Raw genomic sequence first — 13,921 nt, 5'->3', positions numbered from 1 at the left:
TTTATACATTCCCATTTTTTAACCTCCAGCTTTCCGTCTGGTGACATACGTGACTCTGAGCTTCCCCTTTCCACCACATTCACACAACATTCAGCACTGTTAGTTATTTTCACAATGTACTACCATCACCTCTGTTCATTTCCGTTCAACCTAGTTGAACAATCTGCTCATAATAAGCAACCGCTCCCATTCTTTAACCTTGTTCTATATCCTGGTAACTTACATTTCATGCCTATGAGTTTACATATTATAATTAGTTCATATCAGTGAGACAATACAATGTTTGTCCTTATTTATTTGACTTATTTCACTCAATATAGTGTCCTCAAGATTTCTTAATCAACCCGTTTTTTTTTTAAGAAGGTTTTGTTCACACATCATACCTCCCATCCTAAGTGAACAATTGATGGTTCCCTGGATAGTCATGTATTTATGTATTCACTACCATTAGCACTATCTGTATAAGGACATCTCCATTTTTTCCACAAAGAAGGAGGAGTCAAAGAAGGTATAGAGACAAAAGAAAAAGAAAAAAAAAAGAGAGAGAGAGGAACCAAAAAAGAAAAAAGAAAAAAAAAAACATGACAACTAGGAGGCAACAAAAAGAAAGACGCATTAAACTAAAGTAGAATAAAGAGTCAGACAACATCACCAATGCCAAAAGTCCCATATCCCTTCCTTATGTCCCCCTCTTGCATGCATTTAGCTTTGGTATAATGCCTCTGTTACATTAAAGGAAGCATAATACAATGTTTCTGTTAATTATAGTTTCTAGTTTGCATTGATTATATTTTCCCCCAATACCACCCTATTTTTAACACCTTGCAATGTTGACATTTATTTGTTCTACCTCATGTAAAAACATATTTGTACCTTTTATTACAATCATTGAGTACCCTAGGTTTCCCTGACTTACACAGTCCCAGTCTTTATCCTTTGTCTTTTGTTATGGTGCCCCACATGATCCCAACCTTCCTCTTTCAACCATACTCAGAATCATCTTTGTTCCCATCACCCAAAATTGTGTTCCAAACCTCTCACTCCTGTCTTTTCCTCTCTGCCTGCAGTGCTCCCTTTAGTATTTCCTGTAGAGCAGGTATCTTGTTCACAAATTCTATCATTGCCTGTTTGTCAGAGAATGTTTTAAACTCTCCCTCATATTTGAAGGACAGTTTTGCCAAATATAGGATTCTTGGTTGGTGGTTTTTCTCTTTCAGTATCTTAACTATATCACACAACTTCCTCCTTGCCTCCATGGTTTCTACTGAGAAATCAGCACATAGTCTTATCAAATTTCCTTTGCATGTGATGGATCACTTTTCTCTTGCTACTTTCAGGATTCTTTCTTTGTCTTTGATGTTTGATAATCTGATTATTAAGTGTCTTGGCATAGGCCTATTCAGATCTATTCTGTTTGGTTTGAGGCACATTGAATTTCTTGGATCTGTAATTTTATGACTTTCATAAGAGATGGTACATTTTCATTGATTATTTCCCCTATTATTGCATCTGCCCCTTTTCCCTTCTCTTCTTCTGGGACACCCATGACACATACATTCATGCATTTCATGTTGTCATTCAATTCCCTGAGATGTTGCTCATGTTTTTCCATTCTTTTCCCTATCTTCCTTTTGTGTGTAAGATTTCAGTTGTCTTATTCTCCAGGTCCTGAGCATTTTCTTCTGCCTTTTGAGATCTACTGTTTTATGTCTCCATTGTGTCTTTCATATCTTGTGTTGTGCCTTTCATTTCCATAGGTTCTGCCAGTTGTTTTTTTGAACTTTTGGTTTCTACTTTATGTTCACCCAGTGTTTTCATTATATGCTTCCTCTCTTTTGCCATACCTTCCCTAAACTCTTTCAATTGATTTAGCATTAGTTGTTTCAATTCCTGTATCTCAGTTGAAGTGTAAATTTGTTCCTTTGACTGGGTCATAACTTTGTTTTTCTTAGTGTAGGTTGTAGTTTTCTATTGTCTAGGCATCTGGTTTCCTTGGTTGCCCCAGGTTTTCACAGACTGGAACAGACTCAGATCTCAGAAGGGGGCAATATTTAGTATCAGGTCTCCCTGAGGGTGTGTCTTAGAAGATTGACACAGCCTGTGAGACCTCAAGCTGTTGTGCTTTTCCTAATCTGCCTAGCAGGTCGCACCTGTCAGCTTATCACTCCTGACTGGTGTGAGGTGTGGCCTACTTAGTTTCTGTTTTGGCTGTTTTCCCCCAGGCTCTGGGGACTGGTTCTGAATTGGATGCTAGTTGTAAGGCTGGGCACCACCTCCTTCCTCTTAGGGAAGACACACCCCCTAGGGAGAGATCATCAGCCTTAAATAGGTTCTTTGTCTCTCTGACTCGGCTGTCTCCACCCTTGTCTGGGTCAGAGTGTCGTGAACTAAAAATGTCTGTGGCTTTTTCCACTGAGCCACTCAGGTTGAGAGCTAGAAAAAGGGATGGAAAGCTCCTCTTTCATGGCCATCCACAGCCCCCTCAGCTTCACCCATTGGCCAGAGTTAGCACCTGGCCCTCTGGGCTCCCCCTCCCAGGACAGGGAAGTCATCTGGCTCTTTAAAGACAGTCATCAATAAAAGCCTCTGTCTGCTTGCTGGGGATTTGTAGCATGTATTGAGCAGTCCAGGTTTGTAAATTAAAACCCTGGTTGGAACTAGACTGAGGTATAGTCACTTGTTCAGAGAGTGCTGCCCTCTATCACAGAGAGGTTTTGCAGTTCAGGCTCCCATGGGGGGAGGGGGCTCCTGGCTTGGGTCCACAGTTCTTACTAACAGATTTTATGCTGAAATCTCAGGAATCCCTCCCAATCCAGGTTGGTGTACGATGTGTGGACAGTCACAGTTGTCCCCCAGCAGTTATTCAGATCAGTTACTAGTTGTTCCTGGTTGTTTATCAGTTGTTCCAGGGGGACTAACTAACTCCTACTCCTCTCTATGCTGCCATCCTCTTGGTCTCCCATACATATACTTTTGACCAGAGAATGAGTCATATTCTCTGGGTGGTGACTCCTTTGACTGGAAGCACAGGATTCAGGAGAAAAGGGCTTACATTGGAGAGGGACAAATGAATCCATTTGTAGGTAAATACAGCAATATCATGGATTAAGTCTTTACTCTGTGATGGAAACTGGGATTAATATTCCATAATCCATGAAGGTTGAAATTGTTGTTCCATCTTTGACAATAGAGATAACAATAATAGCTAACATGTATTGAGTACTTAATGGATGCCAGACTCTTTTTTATTAATGTTGTATGCATTGACTAATTTACTCTACAGGGTAAGTGGTGAGATAAGTACTATTGTTATCTACATTTTCCAAAGGGGAAACTGCAAGGCTGAACAATTTATCCGAGATCACACAGTTGGTCAGAGGCAGAGCTAGAATATGGACTCATGTGGCCTGGTTCTAGAATCCATGCTTGGGAAACAAAGGGTCAGAGAAATTGGGCAATATATACAAAATCATCCTGCTCAGTCTAGAATCCTGAGTCTAGAATCCAGATATTTTTAACTACAGTTTTATGAATATTGTTATTGATGTAGTTTGTTTTGTTTTTTTCTGCTTATGGTGCTAGATTCCATTATTCAGGTTAACAATAAAAGGTGAGCCAGTGAGAGAAATGCAATTAAACAGATTTAATTTACATTATTTAAGACCAAATTTTCCTGAATTGTCTGAATAACAATCTTAAATTCACATTATCTTTAGAACTCTCTGTGACTTCCTCATTGCATTTTCTTTTGCCCCTTTGATCAAAGGCAATAATCAGGAACAAGCTAAAACATGACTGCTCCATCCTTCCCAGAGTTCTGTCCCAGCAAACCCAAAGCCTCCATTTCTTGAGTGTTGAATAAAACTGCCTTAGGCGAAAGCTTATTTTTCATGCTGCCCATTCTCACTGCCTACTGTTTCCAGGTAAGTCCCTTAAAATGGAAATAAGTCCACTGGATTAACAAGAGGGCAGCTTTCAGGGCCCCTGAAATTTCAACAAGGAATGACAGTTCTTTGGTTTTGCTTTTTGCACTTCTATCTTCCCACAGACAAAAATAAACAGGAGAAAGAGCTGCTTACCTACAAGATACTTGATTAGCAATTTCATTTTAAGCCCCTTGTTTAGACAGACAAATCCAATTCAGCTTAGTCCTACTGAATGACATCAAACTGCCTTTCTGAAAGTTTTACAGACTTAATTACCTGCCATCAAGTGATATGACCTTTCCAGAAATCCCAGCTGGAGGGCACATAAACTTGTATATATTGGGACCACTCAGATTCCTATGTAGGAGTTCTTTGCTGTGCTTCTATAAAAGGAAAATGCTTCAGCATTCTCAGTGTAAAACAGCTCAGAGCTTGCTATTACAAACAGTGTACTGATCATATTTCCACTCATAATGTTGATTATGTTCCACTTCTGTGCTATTTACCCAATGTTCATAAAGTGTTAATTTAATTGAAGTCTAGCCAATATACCTGCCATCCAAAAGACCTAGAGTCCTATGAACCAAATATAATATGATTAATCAATTAAGTATTAAAAAAACACTTTTTGAGATAGGTGAGTTTTATATTTTTCTTTAGCTTTCAAGAACACTAAATAACCTACATCAGGTTCTAATTGAAATGTTAGCTAGTTGATCATACAAGTAATACAGGTTAATTATCAGGTGGTGGCTGAATAATTACCTAGCAATTGGCATCTTAGATTAGTGTTATAATTATTTCAGCCCTCTTCACCAAAACACAGATTGTGCTTGATAATTACTTATGGATTCACTGAGCATTATTAAGAAGAAGCCTGATAAAGGCTGAAAGCAAATGGTAATCATAGCCCTAAAATAAAAGAAAAAGAAGGAAAGGAAAGTAGGTCTATATAACTCCCCAACGATTTAGCAAGAATTCCACCAGAAGCTGGAAGCAGCAAGGAATGGAGCCTCTGGACAGGGCATGACCTGCTGACACCTTGATTTTTCCTCTGTAATACTGATTTTGGACTTCTGGTTTCCAGAACTCTAAGATAATAAACTTCTGTAATTTGAAATCACCAAATTTATGGGAATTCGTTAGAGCAACCACAGGAAACTAATACAATCATTTAGTCATTCAAAATTTTTATTTAGTGCTTATTAGTGCCAAGTGTTGCTGTGAACAAAAGGAAGAGATAAGCCAAGTGAACATGCAGACAATTAACCTTAAACAAATGTATAAGTAAAGTAATAAAATTATTTCAGGTAGTAAGTTCTATGAAATACATAAACAGAGAAAGCAGAAAAATCATGATGGAGAAGAAGGGGAAACATGAGGTGGGATTAGGGTATACTCTATTGAGATGGAGATATATGAGCTAAGTTCTGAACAATATATAGAAGACAGTCATGTGAGGATATAGCATTTTCTAATTTCTTCATAATCATCATCACCTCTGCAGTAGATATAATTAGAGTTATAAATATTTTAGAAATTGAATGAAAGAAAAAAGCCAAGGCTTAAAGAGCTATAATATCTGACCCAAGGTTACCATGGTATAAGTGGTAGAAATGGGATTCAAACTTAGATTGGTCTGGGCTAAACCTTAAACTTTCTCCATGTAAAATACAGGTAAAAAGAGTAAATACATGGGGTGGATTAGGATGTCATAAAAAGTTTTTCCAATTATCCCTAATGACGAAATTGGATTTTCTTTTTAGAACCTACATAGTTTGACACTTCATGTCACCCAGGTAATAATGTATCAAGTTCTAGATGCCATCAATGATTACCAGTGTAGACAGGATAGCCCATGATTTTAAGAGCAAAACCAGCTACTCACCTGGGTAAGTGAATATCCACCTCTACGTATTACTACCCCAAAGACTCATCCTCTTTTCTCTCAGTTTGACTCAGCTCTCCCCTAAGAATCTGCATGACACCTGTGAAAATCTCACATGCAGGTGAACGTGACAATCCAGTTAGATGCCCTAGAATAAGAAAGGAAAAATAAGTGCTACTTATTTTAAGTGCTACTTATTATTAAGAATCTTAATTGATACTTAGGACCTTTGGCTTGATCGGGCTATTCCATGAGAAATGTGTTCTGTTCTTTTGTATCAGTTTGCAGACTTCCGGGTATAGCTGGCTGCAAGGCAAGGGCGGGATTGACTTGTAACCAGCAGGAAAGAGCCAACACACAGCACTCACACTGAGATTGCTAATGGCTGAATCCGGCTGGCCAGAAAGACTCCCAGGGGAAGCCTACAAGCCTGTCAGTGTTTGTCAGTGTCACTCTGACAACTGGACTCTCAGGAAGGAGCCTGTGGAAAAAAGGAGCAACAGATAACAAGGCCATTTTGAGAAGACCTATGCTTTGAGCAGCTGGGGAATATCCCGAAGGAAAGCTGGATGATTTGGCTTGTATTTCTAGCACTTGTCCATGGGATATAATGAGTTCAATACCAGAGATGAAACACGTATACCAAAAACACTTCTTGCCAGAGTCAGAGAAGAGTTTAATAAATGAAATGTTCATCATAGCCTAAGTTACCTTAATAGCTAGCATTCATTCTACAATTCCTATGCTCCAGGCTGTGTTCTAACTCAAACCAATAGCCCTATGCAGTGGATATTAATATTATTATCCCCATTCTAAGCATAAGGAGAAAAAGGCACACAGCAAGAATGAAATTGCCATTAACTTCAAGAGGATTGATTCATGGTTGAAGCCAAAGAATGTATCATTACCTACAAGGAAATGCAAGGTATTTTAGAGAAAGACCATGGACCAGCAAACCTGAACTGGAATTCTGGTTCCACTGTACACTAGCTGGATAACCCTGAGCAAATTTTCTAATCTCTCTCAGACTCAGTTTCCTTATCTGTAAAATGGAGCTCATAATACATATTTTACAGGCTTGTTGGGAAGGGTAATGGAGTAAGATAGGTATTTAGAACAATTTGTGACAAATACAAGATACTCAACAAATGGTCCTCCAAGCTGTTGTGTCAGAGATGCCTGGACACAGTCTACCTATCCAAGGCCAGACCTCCCTGTTTCCATTTGTTCATTTATAAAGTGGGACCATTAAGGCCCACATTATATACCACTTAAAAGAGACATAGTTGATCATTTGCTTTAAAGCACTTGGTAAAATACCAGGCTCTGTTGAAATATTGGATAGCCTTTCTGATATTGTTCTATCATCTACACAATGGGAATAAAAATGCTTGGTTGTGAAGTTAGGGTCATGAGGATTGGATAAGTAATTTGTAATTCCCACATCACAGTGCCAGGCACCTCATCTCCACTCAATTAATACAGTTCTCCATTGTGATTATTAAAGAATTGGTGCCTCTGACTGTGCACACATATCTGTATCTCCATCAGAGATTATTTTTAAAGTTTTAAAAATCTATTTTTGGTTCAAAGAAATGTAATTGTACTAACCTTCAGTGAATCTACTGCATTATTAAAGATCTTCTGGCATCTAGAAGTCAGGCAATATTTGGCCACTTTACCTCTCTGGTCAATTTTCTCAGGGTGCACACACACACACACACACAACACACAGAGAAAGGCAGTCCCTGGAGGACATTATCACACAAAATTGTTGAAACTGCTCATCCTGTGACTTCTGGGAAGGAACATGACAAGTCTCAGCTGAAGAAAAAGATGAGTGGGAACATGTGCTTTTTTGTAAATAATTCATGGACCATTATCCAGTGTGGCAGCTAATTTGAGATGGTTGGGAGGAGGTTAAAAAAAATACAAAAACACCCACTTTCAGCTGATAGAGTCCACCACAAACTAGGTCATCTTGAAATTCACCTGAAAAAAAGATATCCAGTGTTTGACTGATGCTACTTGCTGGATGGATAATCCACAAACACAGCTTTTAGAAACATTAATGATCACACATAATGGTCTTTGGTATCCCCACCTGTTCTTCAAAATCAGCTAACAGACTGAGTGCCTCTGATGTGATTAATGTTAGAACAGCTCATAACTGGAAGAGATCGTGTTGAGAAGTCTTGGTCTCTGGCTTTTTGTGACAGTAGCTCGAGAAAATCTCTTTCCAAGTTTGCTGAAATGTTACGTAATACATGACTCCATCAGTCCCAATCAAGACTAATTGAACCAAGGAGGAGAAGAATACCTGTGAAATACTTCTCATAAAATAGGACCTCAGTTATTCTACATGAGGCGGAGGCTCTGACTTTCAAAATGCCATAGTTGAGTAAAGCTATGTAGACTGTGGAATAATATAATAAAAGGAGGCTCTCTGTTCATTCAAATTTTTAAAAAAATATTTCTTAAGAAGTGATATGCCTCTTTAGGGAGATTCAATAACTATTAAAGTAAACTTGTAATTAAGCCACAAACTGGAAACTGGAACCAGTCCACTTGCCCTCTTCTCATTATAAAGGAAGAGTTGTAGTAACATAAACAGTTCATTATGCGGAATCCTGGTTTACCAAGGAAAAATAGGCAAAACTCTGGTTGGAGCTCTGTCCACAAATATCTCACATGTAAATGACACCATGAAGAAATCAAAACCTTGACAATTAGTTCTGTGTTTTGGAAATTGCATGTTTAGACCAATTAATGATATGAAAAGTAAAGTTGGGGTTTATAGCAGCATTTTAACAATAAAATAGGATAGGAGAACTAGAAAGAAATATCAGTAGAAAAAAGTATCATTTCATAATGAATGATTATTTGGTTTCAAATACGTGTGTGTATGTGTGTGCGTGTACACGGGTTTATGATGTAAAATCTTACCATGGGTTATGGTCAAAACATTTTGAAACATACTGGCTTGACCAATAAGGCTACAAGGAGTATATAAAGTAAAACCAAGTTGTTCAAGCTTTGATCACCTTAATGATATATTCTGTGGTGTTCTAGATAATTTGAGAAGAGGAATGGTCCAATTAGAAATTGCAACAATGTTGGACTATATTCATATCTACACATTTAGCCAAATAAGCGGTCACCAGAAGAAAATGAGGGATACAGAAGAGCAGCAGGAGTCATGAAAGTCTTAGTTACATTCTTGTTTAGTTGAAAAAAATCTATAATTATTGTCGCTACAATCCTCATAAGTATTACAAAATTTAATGAGAATCAGATTAAAAAAGCAGCAGAAAATCTTGATGGTTGAAAAATCTACAACACACCTTATTTGACTTGTTGATAAGTTACTCATTAATTCTTCCAACTAATTTTATAGATATTTTATATGTGATTGTTGAGAGCCTATGGGCCAAGCACCATGCAAGGCGTGGGGAAAATATGATGGACAATGAAGTAGTTTTTAAAATGACAGTAAAAGTAACAGAATAGCAAGCTGTAATTCAGAGTCACACAAGATATAATGTTATGGGGCCAGAAAATTCCCATAAACCCCTTGTCTTCAGCTGATATCTGCAAATCCATTTTAAAGACAAAGAAATGAAGGCCAAGTACATGAGTTTCCTGCCCATATTCATACAGATTGTGAATAATAGAGCTAAACCATGGATGGATCAGATCTCAGAATCAAAGCCCATTGGTCTTTTCACTACAAATTTGCTAAATCCTTAGTGACAATTTATGTCCTATGGCTTATTTTATGCATGTGCACACACAGGCACAAAGGGTTTAAAAGACTTCCCTAAAGTCCCGCAAATTGTTAGGAAAGATTTTCTTGTGTGTCTCAGGCAGCTGGTATTTTACAGGCTGCATTCACTATCCTCCTTCAGACAGTTGTCTCAACACCGTGTTTATTAAACTGCTCCCAATATACCAAGATTCCTTCCAAGCCTTTATGAGTCACTTTAGACTCAGATGTTTCACCATTCATGAAAACTCCTATTTCTGACAAATTCTAAGTTGGTGAGAGTACAACATAACCATCATGTACGGTTCTAGCTACTACTCAATAAAACAAGCTGGTATGTGCTCAAGAGACTGCCAAGAATGGTGAGGGTGAATAGAGTGTGACAACATAGGAGGACCAAGTTGAAGGAAAGAGGGAAATCCTCATTCTGGAGAAGTCTTGTCAGAAACGCTGAGCAAGGTAATTAATAGCGGTCTTTTCAAAGAAGTATTAACCTCATTCTTTATGTCTCCACAATTTTAGGGATCAGTGGACCAAGAAGGTTTCAGAGAGATAAATCTAGGCTCATTATAAGGAAAGATGTTCTAACAGATAGGGTTAGCTATAGATGCCTCAGGAGCGAGCAAAAAAGGTAAAGAGAAGAAACCACTGAACCGAGAGCCAGGGATCAAGTACTCATGAACATGCGGTTGTGGGTTGGGCCTTTATCCTCTCTTGGCGTTGGTCTTTTTCTTCTGTTAACAAATGTGGTGTTGGATAGTTTTTAGGATTACTTCTGGCTTTACATTTTTAATTTTAATTATGATTTTAATAACTGAGGTGTTTATGCACAGGGAGGACACCACATGTTAGATATATTATAGGTGATATAACCATCCAATGTAAGATGGAACTAAATTTATTTTAAGGTTTTTCTAACTCTGGAATTAAATTGATTTATCCCAAACTAGATTTTTAACCACTTCTTAATGAGATGTTAATGAAAGCATAATTGACCATTTCACATTTATCATCTAAATCTTAACAAAACTATAATTGAAATATTGAATGGGGGCAAAGGACCAGAGAGAAGGGGAGAGAAAGGGGAACTTTGATCTCTCTGTATAGTTTTTTGGATGCAATTATTTTAAGTGTGTTATAATGCTTTGGCATTCTTGACCTGCAGTAAATTAGGATAACTTACGTGACACACGGTGTGTGACTTAATAAGGACAGCCCTGAAGAACCATTAAAATCCACCAATGACACAATGGAAATCCTGCTGACCATAGATACAATGGCTTGCACCAAAAAAATCCCAGTACTGAACACTGGATTCCATCAATGAAAATTCTGTGATTGCTGCCCTGGAGCTATCAAATAGAAGACATCTCTGCTGCCCTTTGTTTCCTGGATGGATTCTTGGATTCTGCATATTCCCAGCTTGTTTGCATCACCAATTCTGATTCCAAGTACAGGGAAGATGTGTCTCAGTGGGTGAGCTGGACATGCTCTTTTCCCTAGCTGTCAGGAGGACTGATAAAATGCATGTCTGGCATTTTCCAAAATAGAGGAAGGTCACTGCCTCAAAAATAGAGGCTTCTCCAAATATAGGAAGGGGATTCAGATGTTAAGCAGCAGCCAAAAAAAAAAAAAGGAAAAAAAAAGGCAAATATGCACTGTGGCCATGGAATTAAAGGAAGCAAATTCTTAAGAAAAATGAAATGCAACAGTCAGTGATGTTGAACACTGCAGAGAGGCAAGATTAAGTGGGAATTCAGATGATGCTTTGGGATTTGTAAAAATAGAAAGTTATTGAAGCCTTTTATGAGAGCTGTTTCTGTAGACTGTTGAGATCAGAAGCTGGGTATTGTAGGTTTATAACTGAATGTGACTTGACAAAATATCATAAATAGTGAATACACATTCTCCTTGACTTTTGATTAAATACTAGAGTAGCAAATATGAAATTTCATTTTTGTCATCTCACAATTGATTGCTCTATTTTGCAGAAGTGAGTGCTCTGCTTAGGTTTTCTTCTGGAAAGGATCATCAATGGGAATGGACCTCAAGTGCCTTAAATGTGAGTTATGTCTGTCACTATATTTGTGCACTATGCAACAAGGCTTTTTGAGCCTTTACTTGATTCTAGGTAAATCTTAAACCTTGCAACTTCAGTCATCTTGATAATGGCTCATTTTCTCTGTAATAATACAAAACAAGGAAGGAGGTTTAAGTGGCATATAAGATTACTGGAAAACTGCAAGGTCTGTAGAACTTACTGCTCTTGTCAGAACCAGTTCCACACTTTTATCAGTTACTGCTCTTCCATCAGCTCAGCTACTAATACCCTCTCCACACACTTTAGCACCATGAGATAATTTTAATCTTTTTCCATCTTTTCTGTTCTCTTTTATTGATTCTTCAAGTAGCTCTTTATTTATTTATTTATTTTTTCACTTCTTCAGTCTTAGATAGTGACATTCACTCTTAACAGGGGTTCAGATATGATTCCCTTTGCTTCTTATTCTAGAATCAGAGGCAAGCCTGACTCATTCTCTTACCAGTGCCAGTAATCCATGGGCCCTGAGTTGATGTAGTTATGGGTTTCTGCCATGAGGAAGGCTAAGCAAATTTCTGGTAAGTTTTGCAATTATTCAGCATCTATGCTGTTACTATGTTTATTCACTCATTTATTTATTCATTCAGCAAATGCTTTTTGAACACTACTATGGGTCATGCACTGTACTTGTTCCTGTTGATTACTCCATTCTTATACATTTCATGGTATATTGTACAAAACAGATGCTCAATAAGTGTTTGCTGAAGGAATGAATACATACATAAATGGATATATAAATTGAGGGGATATCTGCAATGCAAAGACTGTACATAAACAGACCCCTTGGAAAATAATCTAATATAATGAGTTTCATATCATAAATAATTATGTAAAATTCATTTGGTTCAACAAACATTGCCAAGAAAAATGTGTTTAACAGACAGATGAATGCATTATTGAGAGAGAGGAATTCTTGCATGCTTCACATTGATGCTATCAATGAGGATGAAATGCAAGCTTGAGGCAGCCACTGATATTCTCACGAAACTAAGGATGTCAGAAAGTGAGGTATCTGATGGCAAGCAAAAACAGAAGTGTCTGTCAGAGCATTCTGATGAGGGTTGAGTATCTTCTACTGGAAATAATAATGAGCTCAGCAGGGCCTCAAAGGTTAGAGTTCCAGGAGGACACACATTACTTAGGAGATACAATTTATTTAATGTCAAAGAATTAAGACCGAGAACTTATCAGAATGCCAGGGATTTATTCCACACACTGAAAGCTGAAGTAGCAGAGTCATAGAACAAAACTAGTAAAACAGCAGTCAAGAAACAGTAGAATCTAGTCATACATATCAATGTTTTGGGGGGGCTGGAGTATGTAGTGAGTTCTCAGTAGCTGTTTTTTCTGAATCTGAATCGAATCTGCATCTAGGGCCATGATAGAGAATTCTGTAGCAAAGCATGATATCAGAATTAAAAGTCTGAGGTAAATTGAACACTGAAATATCCACATTATGGTCATAAGTATCAATATACAAACAATATTTAAAAAGCTGATATAAGGAAACAAATGTTATAAATTTGAGGCTTTCAGATTGTTTTAACCTCTCTTCCCTTTGTGATTTAGAATATTTTACCTATGTTTAATACCCCCCCAACCAAAGAAAAACCTGCCAATGTTTTATAATAGGAAAGTAGAAATTATAATTTCAAATGTATGCTCACTTTTAGCATATTTGCAAAGCTGTAAAGATTAATAGTTTAGAGCCTGGATTTGGGAGAATGACAGATCTGTGTTCAAGACCTTAGTCTACCCCTTACCAGTTGTTTGTTTTAAGCTCCTTAAGCCTTAGTTTCCTTCTATGTAAATGCCAGCAACTGTAGGATCTGCTCAGCAGTTTGTTGGACAGTTAGATAAGATTATGCATTGAAGACACTTACCTCATAACTTGACACAGTGATTCAATGAATATTCAATGAATAACCTTCCTTACTTTCATCATTTAGTTGCAATTGAAAGTAGAAGTTGGCTATTATGTTGTGCTGCTCTTTTGCAAGTTGCTTAACCTCTCTGTATCTGTATCTTTACTTACAAAATGGGCAGGATAATAAATCCTATTCCATAGAATTGCTGTGAAGTTTAAACACTTTGTTTAAATGTGCTAGGCTAATTTGGTATCCATATGAAAAAAAATTAAAATTGACCCTTATGTAGAACCATATACACACAATAAGCCCTCTATACATACTAGCTAATTAGACTGTGAAACAGGGCAATGTAATTTACTCCCCCCATCC

This window comes from Choloepus didactylus, chromosome 6 (genome assembly GCF_015220235.1).
Source record: "Choloepus didactylus isolate mChoDid1 chromosome 6, mChoDid1.pri, whole genome shotgun sequence".
NCBI classification, from domain to species: domain Eukaryota; kingdom Metazoa; phylum Chordata; class Mammalia; order Pilosa; family Megalonychidae; genus Choloepus; species Choloepus didactylus.
Note: the sequence above shows the minus strand (reverse complement) of the source record.